The 27,894-nt window shown below is 51.9% G+C and overlaps 1 protein-coding gene and 1 long non-coding RNA gene across 13 annotated transcripts in view; one reads left to right on the forward strand and one right to left on the reverse strand.

Annotated features, from left to right (window-relative positions):
• The window catches only part of PSD2 (pleckstrin and Sec7 domain containing 2), an 86,460-nt gene that overhangs the window by 14,825 nt on the left and 43,741 nt on the right, over positions 1-27,894 (forward strand). For 11 of the 12 annotated variants that reach the window (XM_078360843.1, XM_078360815.1, XM_078360852.1 and 8 more), the window contains exon 1: positions 25,173-25,558. The exons of the other annotated variant lie outside the window; for it this stretch is intronic. The gene's annotated coding sequence lies outside the window, so the exon portion shown is untranslated. Of the gene's footprint in view, positions 1-25,172; positions 25,559-27,894 lie in introns of those variants that run through there. 12 annotated transcript variants of the gene reach the window in all.
• LOC118151668 (uncharacterized) lies at positions 22,233-25,703 on the reverse strand. The gene is made up of 4 exons (XR_004740090.3): positions 25,430-25,703; positions 24,948-25,036; positions 24,422-24,501; positions 22,233-24,223 (listed from the first exon to the last, which is right to left on the reverse strand). It is a non-coding gene; the product is annotated as an uncharacterized LOC118151668 (long non-coding RNA).

Raw genomic sequence — 27,894 nt, forward strand, 5'->3', positions numbered from 1 at the left:
ACTCAGGAGGCTGAGGCAGGAGAATTGCTTGAACCCAGGAGGCAGAGGTTGCAGTGAGCCAAGATCGCGCCATTGCACTCCAGCTTGGGTAACAAGAGCGAAACTCCATCTCAAAAAAAAAAGAAAAATTTAATAAATACAAACTCATGACAAATCAAGAGATAGACCAACAGAAAAGAAGCGAGGCTTTATGTATCTGTAGGTGGAGATACATGAATACAATTTTTTTTTGAGACAGTCACTCTGTCGCCAGGCTGGAATGCAGTGGTGCGATCTCGGCTCACTGCAACCTCTGCCTCCCAGGTTCAAGCCATTCACTGCAACCTTCGATTCAGGTGCAAGTGGTTCTCCTGCCTCAGCCTCCAGAGCACCTGGGACTAGAGGCGTGCGCCATCACGCCCAGCTAATTTTGTGTACTTTTAGTAGAGAAGGGGTTTCACCATGTTGGCCAGGATGGTCTTGATCTCTTGACCTGGTGATCCATCTGCTTTGGCTTCCCAAAGTGTTGGGATTACAGGCGTGAGCCACCTCACTGGGCCACAATTTTTCTTTTTTTTGAAACAGAGTTTCACTCTTGTTGCCCAGGCTGGAGTGCAGTGGTGTGATATTGGCTCACTGCAACCTCTGCCTCCCAGGGTCTAGTGATTCTCCTGCCTCAGCCTCCTGAGTAGCTGGGATTACAGTGCCACCACACCTGGCTAACTTTTTGTATTTTTAGTAGAGATGGGGTTTTACCATGTTGGCCAGGCTGGTCTCGAACTTCTGACCTCGGGTGATCCACCTGTCTCAGCCTTCCAAAGTGCTGGGATTATAAGCGTGAGCCACTGCGCCCGGCCTAGACACAGTTTTATATTTTAGCGCCTTTATTGTTAGGCATCTCCTTCCTATTTTTGAACAAAAGGATGCACATTTTCATTTCGTGCTGGGTCCTGCAATGTGACTGGCCTGGGTGGCAGAGTCTCCATTTTAGGGTGAGGAACTGCGAGTGTGGGGACCTGGGGCTGCCCCACCCCTGTGCGCTCCCTCTGTGGTGGAGCCACTGGTGGGTCCTGAGCCCAGGAATGCAGGCAGGAAGCAGCCTCGCTTTCCTTTCCATAGCACTGCTCCCAGCTGGTGGAAGGTCTGGCTGACACTGGGGTCTGGCTCTGCCCCTGGTGTGCCTCAGGCTATTTAGGGTTGGGGGAGTGTAGCACATCTAGGGGAATCAGTCCCCTCAGACTTCAAGATGCTGTTGCCCCCTGGCCATGGGGGGTGTCTTCACTGACCACCAGGCTGCTGTCCAAGGAAACCATGGTCCATCCCTTTCCAAGGGCGGGGCCTGCAGAGGGGCCTCAGAAATGGTACTGCAGAACTGGAGATGGGCTTCTGTCTCCTCCCTCCCAGTGCCTGTCCCCTGCCAGTGAGGGAGAGGTGGTGGGTTCTCTCTTTGGCTTGCTCTTAGGGGACAATGAGAGGAGGAACAGAAAGCCCTTGGCAGGGATCAGCCAGCAGCCAGGCCTCCTGTGCGAGGCCCTCACCTTAGAGGCAGAGGGAGCCGGAGTGGGAGTGGCAGGGCAGCTGGGTGGGAGGAAAGAGCAACCCCAGACTGGGTCCCTGAGGGCAGCACAGGGGGCATTAGATCCCTCCTCCCATTCTTTTTTTTTTTTTTTTTTTTAACATAGAGACAAGGTTTCACCATGTTGGTCAGTCTGGTCTTGAACTACTGACTTTGCAATCCACCTGCCTCGGCCTCCCAAAGTGCTGGGATTACAGGTGTGAGCCACTGCGCCCAGCCGATCCCTCCTCCTGTTCTATGACTTGGACTCTAGTCCCAGATCCCCCAGCTCAGCCAAGCTCTCTGAGTCTGTTTCCTTCTCTATATTGTGGCTAATGACTGCACCTGCCCCAAGGACGGTTGAGAGCATTCTCCGAGCTGATGTGCAAAGAGCATTTAGTGTGGAGCTGGGTACTTGGAGGTCTGGGGTCATGGATCCCTCCTCCCCTGCTGTGAAGAGGCGGTTGGTGATTCACTGGGGCCTCCCTCCTCTGTGAGCAGGAATGCCTTCCGTCCCCTTTCCCTCTCCCAGGGCCTCCTTCTTTTATCTCTCCTCCTTGCCCCCTTTTGGCTCTGCTCTTCCTCTAGCATGCCACCCAGGGCCTTTGCACTTGCTGTTTCTTCTCTCTGTAGCTCAGGTCTCCTGGATGCTTGATGACTGACTCTTGATCGTTCCTTGGGTCTTTGCACATGTCACCTCCTCTGGGATTCTATGCCTGACTGCTCCAGTTGACACCCCTCCTCATGCAGCCACTCTGTTACATTTCACTTTTTGATGTTCTGCACAGCAGGTAATAGGTGATAATATTCTTATTTATTTGTGTGTTCAGTATCTTTCTCCCATCCCCCCAAGGCTGTGAGCTCCAGGTAGTGGGCACCTTGTCTGTCTTGGTCCCCAAGTCTTCAATGAGTAGCAGCACATAGTAGGTCCACTAGGCAGACACAGGTCCTGTTCTTATGGAGGTCACAGTTTAATGAATGAGGCAGGATTGAAAAAGCCAACAAATGTGTTGATTGATATTTTTTATTTATGGTAAAATATACATAACAGAATTTATCATCTTAACCATTTTTAAGCATATAGTTCAGTGACATTAAATACATTCACACTATTGTGCAACCGTCACCACCATCCATCTTTAGAAGTCATTCATTTTGCAAAACTGAAACTCTGAACTCATTAAACAGTAACACCCGGTGCCACCTCCTTTCCCAGCATCCTCCACCCCTGCAACCATCTTCCCTTCCTTCCTTCCTTCCTTCCTTCCTTCCTTCCTTCCTTCCTTCCTTCCTTCCTTCCTTCCTTCTTTCCTTCCTTCCTTCCCTCCCTTCCTTCCTTCCTTTCTTTTTCTACCTTTTTTTTAGATTGGGCCTCACTTTTGTCACCCAGGCTGGTGTGCAGTGGCACAATCATAGTTCACTGCAGCCTCGAATTCCTGGGCTCAAGGAATCCTCCTGCTTCAGCCTCTTGATAGCTGGAACTACAGGCACACACCACCACACCCTGCCTTGTTTCATTTTTCTAGACACAGAGTCTTGCTACGTTGCCCAGGCTGGTCTTGAACTCCTGACCTCAAGTAATTCTCCCCTCTTGGCCTCCCATTTTACTTTCTGTCTCTATTAATTTGACTATTCTAGGTACATCATATAAGTGGAATCATACCGTATTTGTCCTGTGACTGGCTCATTTCATCCGCATAGTGACTTTGAGGCTCACACATTTGTATGTGTTGTAATTCCTTCCTTTTTAAGGTTGAGTGGTACTCCACTATGTGGATAGGCCACACTGTACTTATCCATTCATCTGTTGATGGGTCCTTGGGTGGCTGCCACCACTTGGCTGTTGTGAAAGATGCTGTTATGAATGTGGGGGTATAAGCATGTCTTTGAGCTCCTGTTTCAATTCTTAAGGGAATATATCCAGATGGGGAATTGGTGGATCATATAATTCTATTTTATTTTTTATTTTTTTGAGATGGCATCTCACTCTGTCACCCAGGCTGGAGTGCAGTGGCGTGATCTTGGCTCACTGCAACCTCAGTCTCCCAGGTTAAAGAGATTCTCCTGCCTCAGCCTCCCAAGTAGCTGGGACTACAGCTGTGCGCCACCACACCCAGCTAATTTTTATTTATTTATTTATATTACTATTACTTTTTTTTGAGATGGAGTTTAGCTCTTGTTGCCCAGGCTGTAGTGCAATGGCGTGATCTCTACTCACTGCAATTCTGCCTCCCGGGTTCAAGTGATTCTCCTGCCTTAGCCTCCCGAGTAGCTGGGATTACAGGTATACATCACCACATCTAGCTAATTTTGTATTTTTAATAGAGACAGGGTTTCTCCATGTTGGTCAGGCTGGTCTTGAACTCCTGACCTCGGGTGATCAACCTGCCTCAGCCTCCCAAAGTTCTGGAATTACAGGTGTGATCCACCATGCCCAGCTTAATTTTTTATTTTTAGTAGAGATGGGGTTTTGCCATGTTGGACAGGCTAGTCTTGAACTCCTGACTTCAAGTGATTCATCCGCCTTGGCCTCCCAAAGTGCTGGGATTACAGGCGTGAGCCACCATGTCTGGCCATAATTCTATTTTTAATTTTTTGAGGAATCACATGCTATTTTCCAGACTGGCTGAACCCTTTTATATTCCTACCAAGAGTGCACAAGGGATAAGTTTTCAACGTCTTTACACCGTAGCTCACTGCAGCCTCGAACTTCTGGACTCAGGTGATCCTTCCCCCTCAGCCTCCTAAAGTGTGGGATTAGAGGCATAAGCCACAGCACACAGCCTCATTTTTTTTTTAAATTTGCATTGTCCTAATGACTAGAGGACATATTAGGCAGGAAACATGTTTTTTGAGAATGGAATGGAAGGTCGGGAGCCTCTTAGCTCCAGTGGTCTCAAAGGACTCTTTGAGGAGGTGGTATTTGAACTGAAGCATAAAAGAAGGGAAGGAAGCAGCCAGTGGCGGATCTGGGGTAAGGAGTGGAGGTTCAGGGAGAGGGCACAGTGTGTGCACAGGACTGACCTGTGAGTGAGCACGCTTATTTTTGCTGGGAAATAGCGGATAATGGGCGGGGGGATGGGGAGGAGGTGGTTTGAGAGGTGGGCAGGGCCGGCAGATGCAGTGCTGTGTGTCCTGGAAAGGTTTTCTATTTGCAATTTAGAGTCGGCACCGATTTCCTCAGGGCACAGGGGAGGGACAGGGCCTGATTGGGCAGTGATGTTGCTGTGCTCACCATGGAGTGCGGCGCTTGTGGATGTGTGCACATAGGGGCATGGAGAGTGTGCCTGGACACCGCCAGCAGCCCCGATCATGATTTGACTTCTACAGACACCTTGCTGTGCCGCCCCGCTCTTGCTTGCAGTGCCATTGGCCGCCCCAGCCAATGTTGCTTGAGGTTTCCACCACCAGCCTGGGACAGCAAGATGGATCTGGAACCCATACCCAGGAGTTGAGGTAGACTCCGAGAAGGACAGCCCAGGCTTCGAAGGTTTGGAGACAAGGTTTTGCCGGATTGAGGCCATGAGCTTACTCCACACCCGATCTTTGCAAGGCAGCAGGGGACGCAGGAGTGTGGAGGGCACTGTCTCACTGAGTGGCGAGGGCTGCTGTAGTACCTGGGAGGGCCGCGCGGGGGCGGGCGAGGACGCCGAGCTACGAGAGGAGGAGGGCGAGCGAGGCCGAGCTTGGAGCTGCGGGAAGGTCTGGGGCGCCCATCTGCGAATGGCTGTGCGTGTGAGGAGAAAATAAAGTCATGAGCTCATCACCATCCCAGTGGCGTCTCATTTCATCGTCATATCAACATCCTCACAGGCCCAGATATGTAGAGCCACTTACCCAAGATCACTCAGCAGGGGAATTCAGACCAGGCCCGCCTGACCCCACAGCCTGAGCGCTACCCACTGCCCCACTCTAAATGAACTAATCTGCAGAGGAGGAAGTTACTTCGCCTGAATACTTTTCCTTCTCCTCCCCCCCTCCCCCCCTCCTCCTCCTCCTTCTTCCCCTTCTTTTCTCCTCCTCTTCCTTCCTCTCTCTCTCTCTCTCTCTCTCTCTCTCTCTCTCTCTCTCTCTCTCTGTCTTTCTTCCTGATGGAGCCTTGCTTGTGTCACCCAGGCTGAAGTGTGAAGTGTGATGGCATGGTCACGTCTTGCTGCAACCTCTGCCTCCCAGGTTCAAGGGATTCTCCTTTCTCAGCCTCCCTTGTAGCTGGGATTATAGACATGGGCCACGACACGCGCTAATTTTTGTATTTTTAGTAGAGTTGGGGTTTCACCATGTTGGTCAGACTGGACTCAAACCCCTGACTGCAGGCGATTCACCTGCCTCAGTCTCCCAAAGTGCTGGGATTACAGACGTGAGCCACCGCACCTGTCTTCCGGCCTCACTTAGCCCCCACCACACTCTGCCTCATCAGAGAATACCACCCCAGACCCCTCTCCAAGGTCCCTGAGGAGGGGTTCAGGGGCCCTGGGGAAAGCTCACATGTATACCCAATCACCATGGTAACAACACTGGCAGGATAACATCTAGTTTCCTTTCTGACCTTCTGCCTCTGAGGGCTGGGAAAGGGTATCCAGGGAGCCTGGCTGAGCCCCTGGCCTGCTTCTGGGCTCCTGCCACCTCTGCTGAATCTCCCCTGAGAATCGGGCCTCAGGGCTGTAAGCTGGGATACAACCAGGGTCCCCCTAAAAAACTCAGCAACCTCCCTCACCCAAGTGCTTGACTGGCAGTTTGGTCTGCCCTGGAGGGAAAAGCATGGGTGATTTCAGCTGAGACCATGGAGCTGAAGGGCATCCTGAGGCCCAGAGAGCCTCAGGGCATCATCTAGGATCCCGCAGCAAGGCGGGGGCTGAGGCTTTGTTTGTTTTTGTCCAGAAAGGGCTAGATGACCCCAGAAAAAGTGGTCAATAAGATATGTACCCAGAGGCTGGAGATTGAGGGGCCATAAGGTCAGTTCTCTGAACTCCTCCAGGAAGTCCTCTCTGACCATCCCCTCTATTCACCAATGTCAGACATGGTTGCAGAACTCCCTTGACACTTTGTCTGCTCAGGGAGGCAAAAAACTCACTCTGAGCTGCCTTTTATTTTTCATTTTTTAAAATTTTAGGTAAGGTCTGGTTCTATCACCCAGGCTGGAGTGCAGTGCCACCATCATGGCTCACTGCAGCCTCAGACTCCTGGGCTCAAGTGATCCTCCTGCCTCAGCCTCCTGAGTAGATGGTGAGCTTCTTTAAGGTACCTCAAAGAACCACAGTCCATCCTCCTGGCCAGCCTCTAAATCCCCTCTCTAACCCTCTTGACAATGGGCTGCCCATCTTGCTTGCACACTTCATGTGATGGGGAGATCACTGCCTTAAAAGGCATGTGGTTTCCACTGTAGGATAGTTTCTTTTAGTGAGACCAAGCTGGCTTTCTTGTAGTGTCCAGCTGCTGGAGCTAGCTCACTCTGTGGAGCAGAGAACAAGTGACTCCATCTGCTGCACACGGGCCCCAGATGGCTGCGGAGAGGTCTGTGTCCTCCCACCCCCATTCCAGCCTTCTCTCCAGCTTCAGTGGTGCCAGTTCCCTATAAACAACCTTTTCAGCCTTTCATCTCCTGGGCAACCCTCCACTGGGCATACCCTAGTTGGCAATGGTCCCTTTTGTAGTTACTTTTTCTCACTACACAAGAAAATATGTGTTTGTTATAGGGAAAGTAGAAAATATACACAAGGGAAAAATATCCCCAATCCCACTACCCGAAGACAATCTCTTTTAGCTCTTTGGGGCCTCCTTTTCCAAGCCGATGCCAATGTTTGAATTTGTAATGTGAGAGGCAAAAGCAAGGTGATTTCAAAGCTGGTAGGAAGGAGGCCTCGTAGGAGAGAAAGGCAACTTCTGCCTACCTTTATGGCTTGAAGGGGCCAGGCACAGTGGCTCACACTTGCAATCCTAGCACTTTGGGAGGCTGAGGTGGGCAGATCACTTGAGGCCAGGAGTTCAAGACCAGCCTGGTCAACATGGCAAAACCCTATCTCTACTAAAAATACAACACCAACAACAAAAAATTAGACGGGTGTGGTGGCAAGCACCTGTAATCCCAGCTACTTGGGAGGCTGAGGCAGGAGAATCACTTGAACCTGGGAGGTGGAGGTTGCAGTGAGTGGAGATTGTGCCATTGCACTCCAGCTCACTTGAAAAGAGCAAAACTCCATCTAAAAAAAAAAAAAAGCTTGAAGGGTCATTTGATTGTAAGACAGGTTTGCTTGAGAAGACTGAGGATTGGGACAGAGAGAATGAGATAATTCTGATGATAAAGAAAAGTGTAGTTTTCAAAGGCTGTTCCCTGTAGTTAGAAATGCAGGGAACAGCCTGGGCCCTCTGGCTTGTGCCTGTAATCCCAGCACTTTGGGAGGCTGACGTGAGTGGAGTGTTTGAGCTCAGGAGTTTGAGATCAGCCTGGGCACCATGGCCAGACCTCACTCTACAAAAATTAGCCGGTTTGGTGGCATGCACCTGTGGTCCCAGCTACCCGGGAGGGTGAGGTGGGAGGATCGCTTGAGCTCAGGAGGTCGAGGCTGCAGTGAGCCATGATAGCACTGCTGTACTCCAGCCTGGGTGACAGAGGGAGACCATGTCTCAAAAACAAACAAACAAAAAAAGGAATGCAGGAGTATTTGCTGAAGCATTGACCTTCCCACAGGCCCCAACAACCATTCCCTCCCAGCCTTCACCACCTTCCTCCTCCTGGACCCTGGGAGCAAGGCAAACCCAGGCCCCCATGGGCAGGGCCTCCTTTAGAATGGAAGAATCGAGGGCTGCAGTGCTGACCCCCTAGGAAAGTCCCACACAAGGTCCAGTTACGCCTTTACCCCAAATGTCAGTCAAGTTGTGTGCCCAATTAGTGGCACTTGAAGTATGAAGGAATAAGAATGGTTCCCAGGAGACAGTGCAGGGGGAAATGGGACAGTGCACACAACAGGTGCAAGGCAGATGGGAAATGGAGAATGTCAGGAAAACAGCTGGTCACAATAAGGAGACATTAAGGCCCCCATGAACTCTAAGGCTTGGGACAGGGGGTGGTGCATTGAGTAGCTCATGTCATGGGATGGGGTCTCTAGTCAACAGAAGGGTGACTCCAGAGGCTCTGCTTTCTTCTTAACTGTATACATGGAGAACGTCTTTCCATTTCAGCAAATATCTGTGATGTATCATTTTAATGACATAACACTCCAGTGCATAAAGATGCCACAATTTCTTTAAACAATACCCTATTTTAGGACATTTAAGTTGTTTACAACTTTTTGCCATTGCAATCAATATGGTAATGGACATACTTGTAGCTGTGTCGTTGCCCACATTCATCTTTTTTTTCTTGGAATAAATCCCTAGCCATGAGGGCCAGGCACAGTGGCTTCAATACTAGCACTTTGGAGGCCAAGCATCACTTGAACCCAGGAGTTTGAGACCAGCCTGGGCAACCTGACAAAAACCCATCTCTACACAAAAATGCAAAAAATTAGCTGGGTGGGGTGGCACATGCTCGTAGTCCCAGCTACTTGGAAGGCTGAGGTGGCAGGGTCACTTGAACACAGGAGGTCGAGGCTGCATTGAGCCAAGCTAGTGCCCCTGGGCTTCAGCCTGAGTGACAGAGCGAGCCAGCATCTCAAAGAAAATAAATAAATAAACAAACAAACAAATAAATAAATTATCCCTAGCAATAGAACTACTGAGTTAAAGAACAAAAACCATTTTAAGGCTTTTGGTGCATGTTGACAAATTGTTTCCTAAAAGGTGGGACTGCATTTGCCTCCTAACTGCTGACAGCTGTGTGCCTGTGCTGATTTCCCCAGGGCTTAGCCATCAGCTGTCTTTTATTTATTTTTAAATTTTTTATTTCCATAGGTTATTGGGGAACAAGTGGTGTTTGGTTGCATGAGTAGGTTCTTTAGTAGTGATTTGTGAGATTTTGGTGCACTCATCACCCGAGCAGTATACACTGCACCCAGTCTGTAGCCTTTCAGCTGTCTTTTCCCCCACACTTTATTGCTAAATTTCAAATACATAAAAAAGTTGAACAAATTTTACAGTGAACACCTATCTAGCCACCCTCCACCCCGGGTTTCCTAATTTATGTTAGTGCTGTCTTTGTCTTGTCATTATCTATGCATCCCTCCTCCATCCATCAAGCCATCTTTTTTTTTTTTTTCCTTGAGACAGAGTCTTGCTCTGTTGCCCAGGCTGGAGTGCAGTGGCTTGATCTTGGCTCGCTACAACCTCCGCCTCCAGGGTTGAGGTGATTCTCCTGCCTCAGGCTCCGGAGAAGCTGAGACTACAGGCATGTGCCACCACACCTGGCTAATTTTTTGCATTTTTAGTAGAGACAGGATTTCACCATGTTGGCCAAGATGGTCTCGATCTCCTGAACTCTTGATCCACCCACCTTGGCCTCCCAAAGTGCTGGTATTACAGGCGCGAGCCACCACGCCCGGCCCATCAAGTCATGTATATCAGAGCAAGTTACAGATATCAGTACACTTTGGCGCCAAACACTTCAACATGTTTATCATCAGCTAGAGTTCAATGCTTGTGTGGGGTTCTTTGTTCTAGGAAGGCAAAATTTTTATACAATGAAATGCACACATCTTAAATGTACCATTTATTGAGTTTTAACAAATGCTTATATTTGTATAAGCCCAACTCTATCAGGATAAAGAGTATTTCCATCACTCCAAAACAGTTCCTAGTTTTCCAGTTGTCCCCACTGTTCTGATTTCTTTCTACCATAGCTTAGTTTTGCTCATGCTGGAACGTCATCATAATGGAATCATGCAGTATCTGCTCTTTTTACCTGGCTTGTTTCATTCAGCATTACATTCTGGAGGTTCATCCTGTTGTTGCCTGTATCAGTAACTGCTCCTTTTTATTGTTGAGTATGATTCCATTGTGCGGACGTGTAATAGTTTGTGTGAATCCATTTGCTTCTTGACAGACACCTGAGCGGTCTCTAGTTTGGGGCCATTGTAAATAAAGCTGCTATGAAACTTGTACAATCTTTGTGTGAACATGTGTTTTCACTTTTTCTTGGGGACTCGAGTGGAAATGCTGGGTCATAGGGTTGGCATATGCTTAGTTGTATAAGAAACTGTTTGACCTGTTTACAAAGCAGTTCTACCATTTTACACTCCCACCAACGTTTTACACTCTACCACTGAGTTATCAGCGCAGAACACAAAGGGGTTGCCACCTCCTCGGTTTCAGTTGCTGCACCTTGGTGGATACCAGTGAAGGTCACAATGCCAGGGTTGGCTGCAGTTGACTCGGCAATCAACTGTACACCCCAGACTGTCTCTCCTGGACAGATGAATGGATGGATGCTCAGCCAGTTCTCCCTGACCCTGAACTTCTATAATTGCTTTGTTGGAACCTGAATGTTGTCTTTTCATTTTTCCTCTTTGAATTTCTTTCTTTTGTTTTGAGACAAGGTCTCACTCTGTCACCAAGGCTGGAGTGCAGTGGCACGATCTTGGCTCACTGTAACCTCTGCCTCCTAGGTTCAAGTGATTCTCCTACCTTAGCCTCCCCAGTAGCTGGAATTATAGGCATGTAACACCATGCCTGGCTAATTTTTGTATTTTCAGTAAAGATGGGATTTCACCATGTTGGTCAGGCTGGTCTTGAACTTTTGGCCTCAAGTGATCCACCCACCTTGGCCTCCCAAAGTGTTGGGATTACAGGCGTCAGCCATCACGGCCGGCTCTCCTCATTAAATTCTGTCTTGTTGGTTTTGAGTTTGGTCTCCAGCCGGTCCTGTTAATGATGAGAGTAGCAAACTCACATACATGCACCATGTCCAGATCCTTGGTTAACTCATTCAGACTTTGTGAGAATTCTGTGCAGGAGCTACTATTATCCTCATTTTAGAGATAAAGAAATTGAGGCACAGAGAAGTTCAGTAATTGCCCAAGTTGATTTAGTCGTAAATGGTGGGATTAGAACCCAGATAGTTCAGATCCAGACACTGTGGTCTTAATCATTCACCCTGTTGCCTCTCTTCAGCTTCTGATGTCATCTGTTTTCATCTTCCAGTCTCTGAAAACACATCAAACATGCCTCCAATTCTTCATTCAAATTATTGGTTTAAAAAAACAAAACAAAACAAAAATGCTATGGACCAGAGAAGTCCAGGGCCAAGGATGGAGCCTGATGATCTGCCTCTAGAGATCTCCTGTTGCACTGGCCTTATTCCATTTGTCCAGAATCCTTGACAGTGATCACCTGACCAGCTGCAAGCATATAAAGCTGGATCTAGCCGTGGCTCTTCACCACAGTCTCAGGACAGCCTTCATCACAGATCTTTCTGAAATGGCACACACCACACATAGCATTTCATATCAGAATTGCCTGCCTGGATTTACCTGCCCAGGGCCTGAGAAAACAAAGGGACCAGAAGATGGGGCTGGGGCAGTGTTTGTTTGAGCCCATGTGGGCTCCCAGTGGCCCTTCATAGGGTCTTTCATAGGCCCTAGGTTTCAGCCTAGTATATAGCATGTAGTAGGTGCTCAATAAATGCTTGTTATCTAGTTTTTGTTTGTTTGTTTTTGAGATGGAGTCTTGCTCTATTGCCCAGGCTGGAGTACAATGGTGCAATCTCAGCTCACCGCAACCTCTGACTCCTGGTTCAAGCGATTCTCCTGTCTCAGCCTCCCGAGTAGCTGGGACTACAGGTGTGTGCCACCACGCACAGCTAGTTTTTGTATTTTTAGTAGAGGTGGGGTTTCACTATGTTGGCCAGGCTGGTCTTGAACTCCTGACCTCAGGTGATCCACCCTTGGCCTCCCAAAGTGCTGGGATTATAGGTGTGAGCCACCTTGCCTGGACTTGTTTGTTTCTTGAGGTAGGGTCTTGTTCTGTTGCTCAGGCGGGAGTGCAGTTGTGCGATCATTACTCACTGAAGCCTCAACCTCTCAGCCTTCAGCAATCCTACTATCTCAGCCTCCTGAGTAGTTGGGACTTACAGGCGTGTACCACCATGTCCAGCTAATTAAAAACTTTTTTTGGTAGAGACAGAAATCTCAATGTGTTGCCTAAGCTGGTCTCAAACTCCTAGATTTAAGTGATCCTCTTGCTTCAGCCTCCCAAAGTTTTGGGATTGCAGGCATGAACCAATGCACCCAGCCTTGTTAACTAGTTTTTTTTTTTTTTTAGATGGAGTTTCACTGTTGCCACCCAGGCTGGAGTGCAATGGTGCAATCTCAGCTCCCTGGTTCAAGTGATTCTCCTGCCTCAGCCTCCTGAGTAGCTTGGAATTACAGGTGCCCACCACCATGCTCAGCTAATTTTTGTATTTTTAGTAGAGATGGGGTTTCACTATGTTGGTCAGGCTGGTCTTGAACTCCTGACCTCAGGTGATCCACCCACCATGGCCTCCCAAAGTGTTGGCATTACAGGTGTGAGCCACTGCACTGGGTCTGACTAGTTTTTGAAGGTTACTTGGCTTTACTTTATTTTTTTATTGTGGTAGAATATCATAAGATTTACCATTTTAACCATTTTAAAGTGTATACTTCAGTGATATTAGGTACCCTCAAAATGTCATATAATCATCATTAGTATCTATTGTATTTCCAGAACTTTTTCGTCCTCACAAACAAAAACTGTCTATTAGATGAGAACTCACTACTCTCTCTCCCCCAAGCTTCTGGTCGTGTCTATCCTACTTTCTATCGCTATGATCTGCCTTGTCTAGATATTTCATATAAATGGAATCACATATTTGCCCTTTTGTGCCTGAGTTATTTCACTTAGCTTAACATTTTCAAGATTAATCTGGCTGGGCACAATGGCTCACACCTGTAATCCCAACACATTGGGAGGTAGAGGTGGGAGGATTGCTTGAGCCAAGGAGGTCAAGGTCATCTTGGTCAACATCGTGAGACCCACGTCTCTACAAAAAAAAAAAAAAAATTAGCTGGGCAGAGTGATGGGTACCTGCAGTCTCAGCCACTGGTGAGGCTGAGGCAGAAGGATCACTTGAGACCAGGAGTTGAAGGCTGCAATGAGCTATGATTGTACCTCCGGACTCCAGCCTGGGTGACCGAACACGACCCTGTCTCAAAACGGATTTGTCCGTGTTGTAGCAGGCATCAGGATTTCCTCTTTTAAGGCTGATGTTCCACTGCATGGGTGTAGCGCGTATTGTTAATCCATTCATCTGTCAGTGGACAGCCGGGTTGTTTCCACCTCTTGGCTATGGTGAGTAGTGCTGCTCTGAAGTTTAATTGTAGACAGGGACTCACTGTGTCGCCCAGGCTGCTTGCTAATTGTTATTTCATAACCCTGCTGTTGTGTTCTCCCCAGTCTTTTTTCACTAAAGCTGGCTCTTGTCAAGGTCCCCAGTGGCCTCCATGCTGCTAAAGCCAAGGGAGATTTTCCGTTCTTGTTTCATGTGATTTCGTCGGCAGCAGCTGACTTGGTCAGTCTCCTTTCTCCTTTACGTTGTCTCTTCGTTTAGCGTATAGGATTTCTTGCTTTTCCTCTGCTGCTCCGGACAGATGCTCCTTCTCAGTCCCTCTTTTTGTTTCTCCCTTTTCCCCTTTCTCCTCCACCAGCTCTTTTTTTATTTTTTGAGATCGAGTCTCCCTCTGTTGTCCAGGCTGGAGTGCAGTGGCACAGTCTTGGCTCACTGCAACCTCCACCTCCTGGGTTCAAGCAATTCTCCTGCCTCAGCCTCTGGAGCAGCTGGGACTACAGGAACACGCCACCACCCCCAGCTACTTTTTAAAAAAAATTTTTAGTAGAGACAGGGTTTCACCATGTTGGTCTCAATCTCCTGACCTCATGATCTGCCTGCCTCAGCCTCCCAAAGTCCTGGGATTACAGGTGTGAGCCACCACGCCCTGCAGTTTTTTGTTTTTTTTTTTGGAGATGGAGTCTTGCTTTTGTTGCCCAGGCTGGAGTGCAATGCTGTGATCTGGCTCGCTGCAACCTCTGCCTCCTGGGTTCAAGTGATTCTCCTGCCTCAGCCTCCTGAGTAGCTGGGATTACAGGCACGCACCACCACGCCTGGCTAATTTTTTGTGTTTTTAGTAGAGATGGGGTTTCACCGTGTTGGTCATGCTGGTCTTGAACTCTTGATCTCAGGTGATCCACCCACCATGGCCTCCCAAAGTGCTGAGATTACAGGTGTGAGCCACTGTGCCCAGCCTACCTCTTTCTTACCTTTGCTCAACTTCATCCTTTCAAAGTGTCCACTGATAACACTCTATTTAAAGGTGAAACACCTCTTACCCTATCCACCCTCCTCATCCCTTCTTTTTTTGAGACAGGCTCTGCTCTATCGCCCAGGCTAGAGTGCAGTGGTACGATCTTGGCTCACTGCAACCTCTGCCTCCCTGGTTTAAGTGATCCTCCCACCTCAGCCTCCTTAGTAGCTTAGACTATAGGTGTGTGCCACCATGACTGGCTAATTTTTGTATTTTTAGTAGAGGCAGGGTTTCACCATGTTAGCCAGGCTGGTCTGAAACTCCTGACCTCAAGCAATCTGCCTGTCCTGGTCTCCCAAAGCGTTGGGATTATAGATGTGAGCAGCCGTGCCCAGCCCTCACACCTTTCTGAAGGTCTGTTTCCCCTGTGGTGCTTGCCATTGTTTGCAATATTATAGACTTCACTCATTTACCATGTTTACTGTTTCTTCTCTCCTCCCACCCTCATTGGAAGCATGATTCAGGAGGGCAAGGATGTTTGTATTTTTTGTTTACTGATATGGCTCACCTAGGACAGTGCTTAGTACATGTAGGGTCTCAATATATATTTATTGAATGAATGAATGAATGAAGGAAGGAAGAGAGTATGATAATGTGGGAAGGAGTCTCCAATCAAAAAATGGGCTAGATGCTCGGTGCAGTGGCTTATGCCTATAATCTTAGCACTCTGGAAGGCTGAGGTAGGAAGATCACTTGAGATCAGGAGTTTGAGACCAGCCTGGGCAACACAGGGAGACCCTGTCTCTATAAAAAAATTAAAAAATTAGCCAGGAGTGGTGGCATACACACCTGTGGTCCCAGCCACTCGAGAGGATGAGGTGGCATACACACCTGTGGTCCCAGCCACTCGAGAGGATGAGGCAGGAGGATCCCTTGAACCCAGGAGTTTGAGGTTACAGTGAGCTGTGATCGCATCACTGCACTGTAGCCTGGATGACAGAGTGAGACCCCATCTCAAAATAAATAGCCTGGGCACTGTGGCTCAAGCCTGCCATCCCAGCACATTAGGAGGCTGAGGCGGGAGGATCTCTTGAGCCCAGGAGTTTGAGATCAGCCTGAGCAACATGGCGAAACCCTGTCTCTACAAAAAATACAAAAATTAGCCAGGTGTGGTGGTGGGTGCCTGTAGTTCCAGAAACACAGGAGGCTGAGAGGTGGGAGGATCACCTGAGCCCAGGGGGTTGAGACTGCAGTGAACAAAGATTGCTGCCACTGGACTCCAGCCTGGGGGACAGAGAAAAACCCTACTTCACTTTATTAAAAATAAATGAATACATAAATAAATTTTTTAAATGACTTAGGGTCAAGACAAGGTGGCTTTCTGGTATGCCCAGGTGTCATGGACATTAGAGCTGTTTGCTGTGCAGCAGCTGTCCCCACTCTCCTGGAACTTTCCTTTGGGACAAATCCCCTCCCACCATCAGCCAGTCCATGTGGATCACCTGAGGCCAACTCCAGCCTTCACTTCAAAGGAATGGTGACTCTTGGTGACTCAGTGATTGGTTCAGGGCTGGGAGCATTTCACATGTTGCCATGTCGCCCAGGCTGGGATGATGAGACTGAGTCCTAGGACTTCCGCTTTACTGCACTGTTGGGATGGGGACAGCTTTTCCCCTCAAAGCTGGACAGAAGCTCAGACCTGCCTTAGTCGTCTTCATGCCTTCTTGGAAGGGCCTGCCTGGAAATGAAGGCAACGCAGAGGAACACAAGGCTACAGATGTGGAGAAAGACCACATTCCAGAGCATCTGTGTTGCCTGACCTCCTCCTGAAGGTGACACTTTCCATTTAGAGAAGCCCGTTTTCACGGGTCAGTTTGAGTTGGGATTTGCTACTTGCAACCGCTTACCTCCCCAAGCTCCTGAACTGGGAGTGAGGAGGGGCTGGCTGGGGTCTGGGAGTGTGGGCTGCAGTGGTCATCCCAAGTGAGAGAGGCTGAGCACATGGAGGGCACTCGCTTAGCAGTGCTGGATGGAGGGGGCGTGAACACAGATTGCCTTGGCCTTGTCCTAGAAGCGCTCTGAAGCTGTCAGGCAGAAAAGGACACGGGCATGAACAGGGGCAAACAGAGAGCTCCTGCCGCGCCCGAGCTGCAGCCTAAGCTGAGATGCATTCTTCCCAAGCTTGGGGTGGGAGTAGGAACGGGAAGACCACCTCCCTAGAGCTCACTCCTGAGCTCCCTCCGCCCCGGCAACAGAAAACCCAGTTTCAGCACACACCAGGAAGGGGGCCTGGGCTCTGCCACTTACTAGGGGTGCTCTAGATTAAGTCACTGAACTTTCTGAGCTAGTGTCCTCATAGGTAAAATGGGAATCATGTCCACCTCATAGGATTGCTGTGAGGGTGAAATGAGGTCATGCGTGCCAAGAACTCAGCACCAGTCTGGCTCACAGAACACCCTTAGCAGCAGTGAGCTGCGCGGTTGCAGTTTCCATAAGCACCAGCAGGTGGCGCCCCGATCCCAAAAGAGCCCCCGTCGCTGTCCTTCCCGGGGCCGGGAGGGGCTGGGCTGGTCGGCCTCTTGGATCTCGGCCAGTTAGACCCCGACCTTCCCCGCTGCGGGGGGGACCCGTACGTGCACGCCCCTCAATTCTCTGTAGTCTCTGGCTCAAGGAAGAGGGGGGTCTGGGTCACCATGGGATAGTCGGGGAGCCTGTTTTCCATCCGTGTTGTGTAAGGGCACGGCCTGCGGAGACAGCCTGGGCAAAGTTGAGGAACTACCCGGGTTGGAGCGGATGGGAGACTTCCAGAGCGGGCGGGATCTCGACGCGGAGGCTGGTTGTTGAGTGCCTGCGGCTGGACTCGGGGCGCCACTGAGCCTGGTGCTGCGGCAGGGGGATGACCCATATGACCTGTATTCGCTTCCTTTCGGAGTGGGGGCGAGTGGGGCTGCACTTCGCCTAGGGCTCCAGGCAGTGCTGGGCCCTGGGACGCGGGGCGCTGGAAATTCTGCGTCCGGCCAGCAGAAGGAGGCAGAGAGCCCCCCACCCTCCCATCCCCAGGCCTGGCCCGGCTCCCCCAGCCCGAGCTCTCCCTGCGGGAACCTTTCCAGCTTGGCCGCTCCTCCTTCCCTGGGCAGGACTCGACATGTCCCGTGTGCCTTCATTTTGGAAAAAGGCTTGCCCTCCTCTCTCCCGCCCAGCTTCTTGGAGGAGCCCCGTGGGGTAAAGGGAGGGTCAGCTTCAACCCGAACTCAACCCTAACCCCGCTGCACCCCCCCACTCCCTGAGCCTCAGTGCGGGTGATGGGACCAGCTGGCCACTTTAATTCTAGCAGCTGCGAATTCCTGGGACAGGGTGGGGAGACCTCCACTAGGGTAGAGATTTGGAGGGGAGGCAAGGGGCTTCTCCCCCTAACCCCCATCAACCCTGGACGGCCTGGACGGCCAGCTGGACCTCCGGAAGCGCGGGCTGCCCACCCCATACCACCCCGGCCAGTTCCCGGCACTCTCCTGGACAGGCTCCCGGAGGCCCACAAAGGCCCTTAGATGCATTTCTGGGCCAGGCTCTGCCGGTGCCCCGGGCCGGCGGCCGGCTGGTTCTCGGCACTGTAAGTCCCTGGCACTCCTGTGGGGCTTTGTCCATGAGCTCTGGCCCCGTGCTGGCTGGGCCTCGTCCGCTGGGGGAGGGAGTGCACAGGCAGATCACAGAGCTCTGGCAGTCTCCCTTTCTCCAGCCTGTGGCCTTGCCCTCTTCCAGGTGACTGGCCCCTTACCTCAGCCTTGCTGGCTCCCATGGCCAGGGCTGTCCAGTGAGCAAGGAGTGTGAGTCCTCTCCGGCTCCCCCCCAGCTAACCATAGGTGTGGTGGTCATGTTGTCTCCGTTTGCAGACCAGACCCAGGGCTCCAGGCATTCTCCCCAGGCCTCGGTGGCTCTCTGCCCCAGCTCCTGACTGCATGATTTCCCTACTATGGGCCCTTCAGGGTGATGGCCAGGTGTGCGTTTGTCCCTGGCCACTTACTCATTCATTCATTCTTTGGTTCATCACTCTTTGGATACCAACTTCATGCAGGCCCTGGGCTTGGGAGGAGTGGGGACTGAGAGAGGAGTGTGCAGGGTCCTTGCCCTCATGGAGTGTTCAGTCCAGACAGTCACCACACAGTGTGACATGTGCTGTGATGGAGACAGACCTGCCTGGCCTCGGGGAACCTCCTCAGAGAGGCCCTCCCTGAACAGCTGGGTGAAGCAGCCCTACCTGCCAGCCAGCTGTGGTCACACACCAGGTTCTGCTTGTTTGTGTGTTTCAAAGCCCATCTAATATTTACAGATGACTTCTTCCTTTATTAATGAAGGATTGCTAGAGCCTGGGAGGTCAAGGCTGTAGTGAGCCAAGATTGTGCCCCTGCCTGGGTATTCCTGTCTCTAAAAGAAAAACAAAAACCAAACCAAAACAAAAACAAAGAAACCCACTCAACAAACTAAGTACTCCTTATACGAGGGTTTCACTAAATGCCCACTGGGTGCCAGGCACTGTTCTGGCCCCTGGGAATCTACAAGGGGGAGAGGAAAATTCTTCCCCTCATGGAGCCTATGGCCAAGGGATGGCAGCGGTGGTGGGGACACAGACCATTCCCAGAAAGGACAAGTAAGCATGTGGTATATAAACATGTGTTATGGAGGAAAAGAAGGTGGGGAAATGGGAGATGTGGATGAAGGAGGAGGTAGTATTTTAGTAGAGCGGTCAGAAAAGGTGACATTGGAACCGAGAGCTGAAGGAAGTGAGAGGTGGGTAGTGCGGGTACCTGGGTGAGGGGGAGCGTTTTAGGCAGAGAACAGCAAGGGCCCTGAGGTGGGAGCATGACTGGTGCTTTGGAGGAACAGGGAGGGGACTGGTGTGTCTGCAGGGGAATGAGGTCAGAGGAGTGGTGGGGGCCAGATCTTGTGGGATTTTGTGGCCGGTGTAAAGACTTGGTTTGAGTCTGGGCAAGGTGGCTCTTGCCTGTAATCCCAGCACTTTGTGAGGCCATGGCAGGAGGATCGCTTGAGCCCAGGAATCTGAGACCAGCCTAGCCTTGTGGTCGTGATATTTACTGCAAAGAGGAAGAGGAGGTCAGTTTGGGTTGGGTTAAGATGGAACTGCTCTTGGCCAGGTGCAGTGGCTCACACCTGAATTGCCAGCACTTTGGGAGGCCGAGGTGGGTGGATCACCTGAGGTCAGGAGTTCAAGACCAACCTGACCAACAAGGAAAAATCCCGTATCTACTAAAAATACAAAATTAGCCGGCTGTGGTGGTGCACGCCTGTAATCCCAGCTACTTGGGAGGCTGAGGCAAGAGAATTGCCTGAACTTGGGAGGCAGAGGTTGTGGTGAGCCAAGATCGTGCCATTACACTCCAGCCTGGGCAACAAGACCAAAACTCTGTCTAAAAAAAGATAGAACTATTCTTTGAATATCCTGGTGGCAACTCCAGGTCAGCACTTGGGTTTTGGCATCTGACCTCAGGTGGAAAGGTCCAGGTTGAAGAATCACACACTGAAAAGCTTCAGGGTTTAGCTGAGCTTTGAAGCTGGGATGAAGTCATCATAGGCAAGAGTGAGATGGAGAAGACCGAGGACTGAGCCATGGGAGCTCTGGCACTGGCAGTCAGAGAGGGGCAGAGGAACCAGCAGAGGAGGATGAGAAGGCGAAGCCGGAGAGGCAGGAGGGAAAACATAGCAATGAGGAGTCCTGGAAGTCAAGGGAAGAACCTATGTCAAGGAGGAGGCAGTGACGAATGGTGTCAGATGCTGTCAGGGGAGCTAAGACCAGGCCTGTGAGTAGACTTTTGGATTTGGCATTGTGGCAGTCACTGAGGACAGGCCACAGTCTAGTGCTGTGTACAAACTTTAGAAAATGTTGGCTGTTCCAGGTGGACCTAGCTACACAGGCACACAGAAAGTGTGTGTCTTCACCTTGGTGTGAAGAAAAAGGCACCCTGTGTAGTGGCTCACACCTGTAATCCCAACACTTTGGGAGGCTGGGGCAGGCGGATTGCTGGAGCCCACGAAGTTGAGACCAGCCTGGGCAACATGGGGAAACTCTATCTTTACAAAACATAAAAAAATTAGCTGGGTGTGGTGGTGCATGCCTGTAGCCCCAGCTACTGGGGAGTCTGAGGTGGGAGGATCGTTTAAGCCTGGGAGTTCAAGGCGGCAGTGAGCTGATATCGTGCCACTGCATTTCAGCCTGGGTATTCCTGTCTCTAAAAGAAAAACAAAACAAAACAAAACAAAAACAAACCCACTCAACAAACTAGGAATAGAAGGTAATGACCTCAACATGATAAAGGGCATTTATGAAAAACCCACAGCTAATAGTATACTCAGGTTGCAGTGAGCCGTGATTGTGCCACTGCACTACGCTGACCTGAGACCCTCTCTCTCTCTCTCAGAAAAAGAAATAAGGAAGGAAGAGAAGAAAGAAAGAAAGAAAGAAAGAAAGAAAGAAAGAAAGAAAAAAGAAAGAAAGAAAGAAAGAGGCATCTCTTCCCCTGACAGATACAGCCTTGTCTCAGGGCACACAGCATGGTGAGAAGAAAGAGCAGATTGGGTTTCAGCTACCTCTCCATTCTTCCTGTACCCAGCATCCTTGTGCGGTGCCCAACCTGCACATCTGTACTCGGCAACTGTGTTGACTTTGATGAGTGGTGTCAATGGACTGTATAGGGAGATAAGAGCTAGACTGGAGTTTCTTTGAGAGAGAGGAATTGGAGACAGCATGGACAACTTTTTCAAGGAGCTTTGCCGTAACAGGTAAAACGAAATGGGATGGTAGCAGGGGAGTAGAAAGGAATTGGCCAAATGAGGCTGGGTGGAGGGAAAGGCATCGCAGGCAGAGAGCTTGCCTAAACAAAGGGATGTCACTAGAAGTGGTTGAGGGTGGGAAGGATCCTAGGACATCACATTTGAGGTGGGAAGTGTCAGGAGAGGGGATATAGAATAGGTGAATTGGGGTCTTTATCCTTGGGGTGTAGGGGTGCTGAGGGCAGGGGTAGGTTCCAGCAGAGCTGAGAACACAGTAGGTGCTCACTGAGCATTCTGGGATTGGCCTGGGGAATCTCTACCCAGGCGCCCCTCCTGGGCCTCAGGCTCCTAGCTGGAAGTTGGGAGAATTGGGTGTTTTAGGGGCCCTCTAAGTCAAGCCTCTTCTGGGTTGGACTCAAATGAGTCCCTCTAGTTGGTGGGTCCATCTATCCCTGCCCAGGGTGCTGACCATGCCCAATGCAGCTGCCCCCCCCATACCTTTTGTACTCTCCTGGGGACCAGTCAAGGGCCTTCCTATGAGACCCCCTCAGGTGAGGAGGTGGGTGAGGGAGGAGAGGGAGGTCACTTGGAGGAATAGGGAGAAGCTGCCCATTTTTCTTTCCCTTGAGAAATGAAAACATAGTCTATTCTGGTTCCTGGGTAGGGGGATGCTGACCCTGCTGTCTTTTCCCTTCCCTCCCTCCCTCCCTTCCTTCTTTTATTTTCCTTCCTTCCTTTCTCTCTCTCTCTCTCTCTGTCTTGCTCTGTCACCTAGGCTGGAATGTAGTGGCACAATCTTGGCTCGCTGCAACCTCCACCTCCCAGGTTCAAGAGATTCTCTTCCCTCAGCCTCCCCAGCATCTGAGATTACAGGAATGCATTACCATGCCTGGCTAATTTTTGTATTTTTAGTAGAGATGGGGTTTCACTATATTGGCCAGGCTGGTCTCAAACTCTTGACCTCAAGTGACCCAGCCTGCTTTGGCCTCCCAAAGTGCTGGGATTACAGGCGTGAGCCACCTCGCCCAGACGAAACTTTTTTTTTTTTTTTTGAGAAGGAGTCTCGCTCTGTCACCAGGCTGAAGTGCAGTGAGGCAATCTCATCTCACTGCAACCTCCACCTCCCGGTTCAAGCAATTCTCCTGCCTCAGCCTCCCGAGTAGCTGGGACTACAGGTGCGTGCCATCATGCCCAGATAATTTTTGTATTTTTAGTAGAGACGGAGCTTCACCATATTGGCCAGGGTGGTCTTCTTCTCCTGACCTCGTGATCCACTCACCTTGGCCTTTTAAAGTGCTAGGATTACAGGCGTGAGCCACCGCGCCCGGCCGACCCTGCGTCTTTGAAGAGGTGAAGGTAGCCACGAGGAACAGTAACAATACTCCCCTCTCCAGTGTCCGTGGCACCCAGAGCACTCACACAGAGCCCACCTGTGGCCTCCAGACAGCCCTCTGAACCCCTGGGATCTAGTTCCACTTGACGGAGGGGAAAGGAAGGTTCAGGAAAGGGTATAGCCGCCCATAGCCACACAGCTAGAAAGTGGAGAGGACTGGACTAGAACCCGGATCTTCTTCCCCCGCCACAGGCTCTTGGAGCTACAAAGGATAGGGGGCAGATCTGGGGGCAGAGACTAGGTTCTGTGTGCCAGCTGGGAGCAGGTTAGCTGGAGAGACAGCTGTGTCTGCCTTTCCCCTTTCCCTATTATTTCCTTCCATGTAACTTATTAAGCCATACTGAGTGTTAGGTGCTGAGGATATACTGTGAACCCTTCAAGGGGCTCAGAATCCATCTGGTGGACAGCGATTAAATAATGCATTCCATGAATAAGTCATCATTACAGTTGGAATAGCCATGGGCTCTTGAGGGCATCTGTGTGCCGGGTCTTGAGCACATCAGCTCTTTTGGTCCCCATGCTAGCCCCACAAGAGGGGGGCCTGCTACCATCCTCATTGGGCAGATGAGGAAGTAGGAGCCCAGAAAGGTGGTCCAGCTGTGACTTGAGGCCGTGGGTGCCAAGGGGGGGAGTATAGAATCTAAGCCCTGCCACGTGCACTTTTCTCCACAGCCCGTGCTAGTTTCCACCCTTCTCTGACTTCAGGTAGCAGAGGGCAGGGCGGTAGAGTGCAGGACAGCAGGGAAGCTAAGCTCCTTCTGTGCCCTTTAAGATCCCGGGCACCTGCAGAGAGAGTGGCTCCCTTGTTTCTAGGCTCTGTGGGAATGTCCTTGGGTTTGATGGGCAGTGAAGGGTGCGGTCTGAGTGCCCTCTTAATTGGCCAGCTATGCCCACAGGTTTAGGTCTCCTGGGACCATGAGCAAGTGACTTACGCTCTCAGAGCCTCAGCTTTCTCATCTGTAAAATGGGTTGTAGGATTGTTTTGAGAGTTAAATATGACAATTGAAGAGCTCTTGGTAGATTCATGGTTAGGGATGTCACCATGGTTGATGAGGTCCCAGCTCCAGCTGTTACCCAGCTTGAAGAGAGGGAGACTAAGCAGAGCTCAGACCCCACGCTTCCAATTGCTGCCACCCTAAGAGGTCAGGAGATCCTTTTCCTGTTCCCTAAGAAGCGTCCATGTCTGTGTGTTCATGGGTGGAAAGAAGGTCAGAGAAGCCTTCATGGAGGAAGAGGCATTTAAGGAGGAATCTGAGGGTCCAGGAGGAGGTCACTGAGCGCAGCCGGATCAAGGCCTCACTGGGCAGAGTGTGGATGGTCTGCAGAGGTCTGAAAGTGGAAGCAGCTGGGTGTGGTGACTGTCCCCAGGGGCTGGAGTCAGGGAGAGGGGTAGAAAGTGGCCTCCTGTGGCAGGGCTTGTCTCTATCCTGACTTGTCTTCACCCAGGCACTGGGCCTGCTCCCCACCCTCTCCTTAAATCCCTTGGGTGGGGCCCCTTTATTGCCGCTCAGAGATGTGGACTCTTACTCTGCAGGTGCTTCACAGCCAGGAAGTTCTTAATGTCCAGCCCAGGTACAGTTGGTAAACCGTCTTCTTCAGGTAGGGTCCTGGGGTGAGGGGCAGGCATCAGGGCCCTGACTTGACCTGGGGGAGCCACCGTGGGACAGCTGCCTTGGGAGATGGTTTTCTCCACCCGGGGCCCCGTCTGTCTCTCCCTCTGTCTCCTTATATCTGCCTAGGGTGACTTTCCTTTGACCTGGCACTGGGATGTGCATTCTTGGTTGGACTCACCTCTCACCTCTGCCTCCCTCAGGGTCTCTTTTGTCTCTCCTCTCTCCTGCCTCCTCCCCTCCCACTCTGTCCTGAGTGCCCCTTCTCACCCCAGGCCCAGGTCTCCGTCCCTTCGGTCTCTAGAGTCTCAGGGGTTCAGTCTTCCTCTCTGAGATCCTTCACCTCGGCCCCCTGCACTCCCTGCTCCTCCCTTGGCGGGGTCTCCAGGGGACTGGCCGTGTGTCGGGGGACTGTTGGGGCAGGGGTCATTCCCTGAACAGACCTTGGGAGGAGGGCAAGGACCCGCCCCCTCCTTCACCTCGAGGGCCTGGCGGGTCCCGAAGGATCAGGTTCTGGGCCGCAGGGTCCTGCCTGGGGGGTGGAGATGGTTGCATCTGGCCAGGGATTCGAGGACAGCCGGGGGCCCGGCGGGGCTAGGAAGGGGCGGGATCTCGGGCGCTCCCCTCCCCCACTTTCTTAAAGGGTCCGCGCGGGGCGGGGCGGGATAGGATGGGCCGCGCTCTCCCCGGCAGGCTCTTGGTCCCGGGGCGAGCTGTGCGCGGCTGGCGGGCTGGGCTAGGGGCCGCGCTCCCTTCCCCGCTCCGCTCCCGCTTGTCGAGCGCCCGCAGTGCCTCCGCCCTTCCCCGCCCTTCCCGCTCCTCCCTCCTCCTCCTCCTTCTCCTCCTGCTCCTGCTCCCGGCTTCGCTCCCTCCCTCCTGCCGTCCGTCCCCCTCGCTCAGTCTCTCCACACCGCGGCTCCGGCACCTGAAGGGACGCGGGCGGGCGCGGGCAGCTCCGACCGGCGGCGGCGGGGCGGCGGGGCGGGACGGGCAGCCCGGCGGCCTCCGATGGCCCCGCCGTGAGAGGCCGGACCCGCGGCGGGGACCAGCATTGGTGAGTGGGGCCGCGGGGCTCCGGGACCCGCCCCTCCCCGCTGGCGGCCAGGCAGGGGCGGGAGCGGCCGGGGAGGGGGCCGCGTGCGGAGTGGGGGGCGCCGCCCTTGCCCTCTGTGCCCGCCCGGGTCCGCTAACAAAGCTACAATTCCAGATCAATTCCGCGGCGTCTGGAGCATCCGAAGGATACGGTTGTCATGGAGATGGGGCCGAGCGAGGAAGCCCGGGCTGGCCGGGTCTGGGTCGGGAAGAGGGGGCGCCGCGGGAGAGCCCGAGCCCAGCCTGAAGGAGGAGGGTGGGGGCTGCCGACCCGATTGTCTCCCGGCTCCGCCGCCCGCTCCCCCCTCCCGGCTTTTGTATAATCTGGGGGTACGCGTGTGTGTGGGGGTGCTAGTGGCAGCCTGGTGGCCGGAGATCGGAGTGTTGGGTGCCAGGGCCTGCCGGCAGCCACCTTCACGAAGCTGCAGCTTTGAGGATTTATTTCTGTTTCCAGTTTTCCAACTTTGACAGCCTGGCTTGGCTGCCAGGCCTTCCCGGCTCCGCCGCTAGAGCGGGGGCTCGCACGGGGGCGTGGCAGGCAAGGCCGAGGAGGCACATAATGGCCGAGGCAGCAGCGGGAGGGAGGGGTCCCAGGAGCGGGCTGCTGGGGCTGGGTGGAGAAGGAGTCCAGATTGGGGACCACCCTGCCCAGCAGGCCCCCTCTTCAGAGGAGGTATTCAGACTTCTGCTATTCCTAGAGGATCCAGGGGCTCCTTGGAATGATCACTGGGGGCATTGTTTTTGCATAGGCCCAGGGGGCCACTGTCTCAAGCCCACCCCTTTGTCTTGGGGCCATCTTGGGGGGGCTCAAAAAGAGAACCCAGAGCGGAAGCAGCAGTCACAATCGAAGAGGGCCTTAGACTCCTGGCAGCCTGGGGATAAGCCAGGCTGAGCTTGATGGGGGCGGGGAGAGGGCTCAGGGTATGGCCAGGGCAGGTGAGTGGCCTGGGTTTGGACTTTCCTCGGTTCCCCAGTTCCTTTTTCTAGATCCCACAGACAAGGGCTGCTTAATGGGGGTGGTGGTGGGCGCTGGGCTGGGACTGCCTCCAAACCCAACCCAAGGCCCTGGGCAGATGCAGTTATTCTGTCATTCTTCCACCCTCTCCCCAGGAGGTTAGGAACCTGCCTCCCAGGGAAGCTCCAAGTTCTGTGACCTGGGATCTCTGAATGAGTAAAATGTGCCTGCTGTTCTCCCAGAAGCCCCTTTCCCCAATATATGGTGGGAGGCAGTGGCTTTTGAGTGGGGCTACTGCAAAGTTTGGTCCTGGTGGAAACATAGCCATCCCTAGGATTTGGCCAGAGCCCCCAGAAGATTCCCATCCAATGGGGTGAGTAGGTGGGTGTGGCCCAGCTGAAGGAGAATGACTATGTTGTCCTCTTGTCTTCAGAGGGCCTCCCTCACTGGTGCCTCTTGCAAGATTGAAGTCTCAATGCTTGGGTGAATTGCACCCTGCAGCCCAGGGATCCCCTGAGAGGTCTCCCTCCTGCAGCTTGTCCTGACCTGACAACTATGGGGTGCATGCTCCACAAGCAGACCTGACCAGTAATGTCTCCCAGGGTCTTCCCTGAAGGGAGGGAGTAAAAGTAGCTGAAAACAATGACTTCCTGCTCTAGACAGGACTGAGAGAGAGTGGCTTGGGGCATTACCTCACCCAGCTTCCATATATGGAGCATATTCTCCAAGTACCCTCATAGCATAACTGTCTTTAGAGGGAGACACTACCATTATTCCCATTTTGTGATGGAGTTGTTTGTTTAAAGTCCCCTGGTTAGTAAATGGCAGAGTGAGGATTTGCACTTGGCCAGAACTGTCTGATACTCAGACCTGTGTCCCCATCCTCATCCTCTTCTGTCTTGGAGGTACAACTTAGGAAAGAGGTGGGAGGTGGGATAGAGTGCCTCTCCATCTGGGCAAGGGGATGACCTTGGGAAAAACAAGCACTAAGCTGGAGTTTCCTAGGGAGGTGGGATCAGGCATTCCTATTCTGGACTTTGGCTTGCAGGAGATCAACACTGCCTCTCGCGACAGACGATGCTCTAGACCTCCTTTGCCAGATGGTCTTTTCCAGGAAAATCTGTTTTGAGTGGCATCTTATGTCTGAGGCTCCATATTTAGACTGGTTCTCCGAAAAGGAGGATACACTTAGGCTGTCGCCCATCGAGTGGTGTTTGGGGGTTAGGTGGGCTTGGGGCCAGACCTGGCTCCTTGCCACAGCTCAGTGTAGGGATAGGGGCCCATGTTCCTGCCCTGGTCTCCCTGGGGCAGGCTTGTTTTCCTTGTCCCTCTAAGCCGGTTTG

Source organism: Callithrix jacchus, chromosome 2 (assembly GCF_049354715.1).
Source record: "Callithrix jacchus isolate 240 chromosome 2, calJac240_pri, whole genome shotgun sequence".
Taxonomy (NCBI): domain Eukaryota; kingdom Metazoa; phylum Chordata; class Mammalia; order Primates; family Cebidae; genus Callithrix; species Callithrix jacchus.